The sequence below is a fragment of the Polistes canadensis genome, unplaced genomic scaffold (assembly GCF_001313835.1).
Source record: "Polistes canadensis isolate GaletaPanama2010 unplaced genomic scaffold, ASM131383v1 scaffold_281, whole genome shotgun sequence".
Classification (NCBI taxonomy): Eukaryota; Metazoa; Arthropoda; class Insecta; order Hymenoptera; family Vespidae; genus Polistes; species Polistes canadensis.
Window position 1 is genome coordinate 473 of NW_014569828.1, and position 2,028 is coordinate 2,500.

Consider the following 2,028-nt stretch of genomic DNA (forward strand, 5'->3'; position numbering starts at 1 on the left):
TATGTATACGTAATAACGTATATATAAAATATATAGAGACCATACGCGTAAGTAGGAAGGTTCTCACGCGCGTCAAACGGAGCGTAAGTTTCGTCCATATGATATGGCACATAGGTACTTACGTGTATATACCTACGTAGGGTTAGGGTATATGGTTCTCGTATGTAGAACGTTATACATACATACATACATATATACATACAAACAGAATATATAGTATACCATACATATACTATACTATACATATATATACTAGATACTATAGAATATATATATAGATATAGATTATAACGTAGTTCGGCGCCTTTGCGCTCGCCGGCACTCGCCTAGCAGAAAAATCAATAACAAGCGTGGTATGGCATGGCGCGTCGTGTTCTCTCTCAGGTGCCCGCCCGCTCGGTCGTCTGCTTGGCTGCGCGAGAGGAAGTTGGTGGCAGGAGAGGTGGCCAGCCAGCCAGCCAGCCAGCCAGCCAGCCAGGAGGCAAGCAGGAAAGCAAGCAAGCAAGCAACCAAGCAGGCAAGCAAGTAAGCAAGCAAGCAGACAGGCAAGCAACAAACGATGGTGGCAGGCAGGCAGGCAGGCAGGCAGGCAACCGATCGAGCGAATGCGAACGGTGGAAACGAGTCACCTGCGGCACACTGACGTACCTTGCGATCGAATTCTCTTTACCTCTCTCTCTCTCTCTTTCCTTTTCTCAAAGGTACACGCGTGACGGGAGCGCGCGATACCCTATCTTCCCAAGTATATACGTGTAAGTGTAAGTGTACGTGTATGTGCGCATGCGCGCACGTACACACACGTTGTCGTCGCGTCTGCGCTTACTAAAATGAAGAGAAGAAGAAGGGGGAGGGTGGAGGTGGTAGGTATATACGTCGACGGCGCGTGCAAGGTGGAACGAAGAGAGAATGAGAGAAAGATAGGGAGAAAAAAGAAAGAGAGAAAAAGAGAAAGAGAACGTGTATGTCAGTCCGCGCGTGCTCGAAAGACGAAGAAACGGGGAGGCGGATAAGAAGAACGCGAGTCAAGTGAAGGGTCGGTCGCTTGAGCGCTCGCGCGCGAGCACACGAAAGGCGCGGAGGAAGCGTTGCGTGTTGCGCTTCCGTCGAGTGTGCGCGAGACCCTAACATCATCGCTCTCCAATGAGAATACTAGAGAATGTATAAGATATATTATGTTTATGTATAGAAATGTAAAATATGCGCGCATGGTAGAGTCATATTGTATACGTACCTCGTCCTCACCGGTGGCCACCGTGTTGACGGAGTCCATGCTCTGAGAGAGTGGCGCGTCCATCGTGCAAGCTAATTTGCCGGACGGTCCGGGTTTACCGGAAGCTGCGGTACGAGCGGGTGGCGGTGAAGAGTCCACCGTATCCCGTCTCGGGCGTTTTAAAGCGGGAGGCGTTATGGTTGAACCGGCGAAGACGACAGGCGCCTCCAGGACGTATCGGTGGAAGTAAACTTTCGAGGAGAAGAAATCGGCCCTTTTGCGACCACCCCCTCTCCCGCCGCCACCACCACCACCACCTCCTCCTCCTCCTCCTCCTCCTTCACTGCCGCCCACTTCCGCTTCCTCCACTTCCTTTTCTTTCTAATTCCCCCGTTCGCGTTCACTTCTTCTTCCGCTTCTTACGATGCGTCTCCTTCTTAGCCTTATCCTCTTCTTCCGCTTTTTCCTCTTCTATTTCTATTTCTTTTTCTTTTTCTTCTTCTTCTTCTTCTTCTTCTTCTTCTTCTTCTTCTTCCTCCTCCTCCTCCTCCACCTCCTCCGTCGCCGCCGCCGCCGCTGATGCCGCCTCCACCACCACTACTACGTCCACCTCCACTAGCACTACCACCACTGCCAACACTACCAACAGCCAACCTTCTCTAGCAAACGATACAACGACGGCACCAGCACTAGCACCACCTGCACCACCACCACCTCCACCTCCACCTGAACCTCAACCACCACCACCACCGCCACAACCACCACCACCACCAACGATGACAATTACGACCGAGGGCGAAACGAGTCGCGGTGCTACT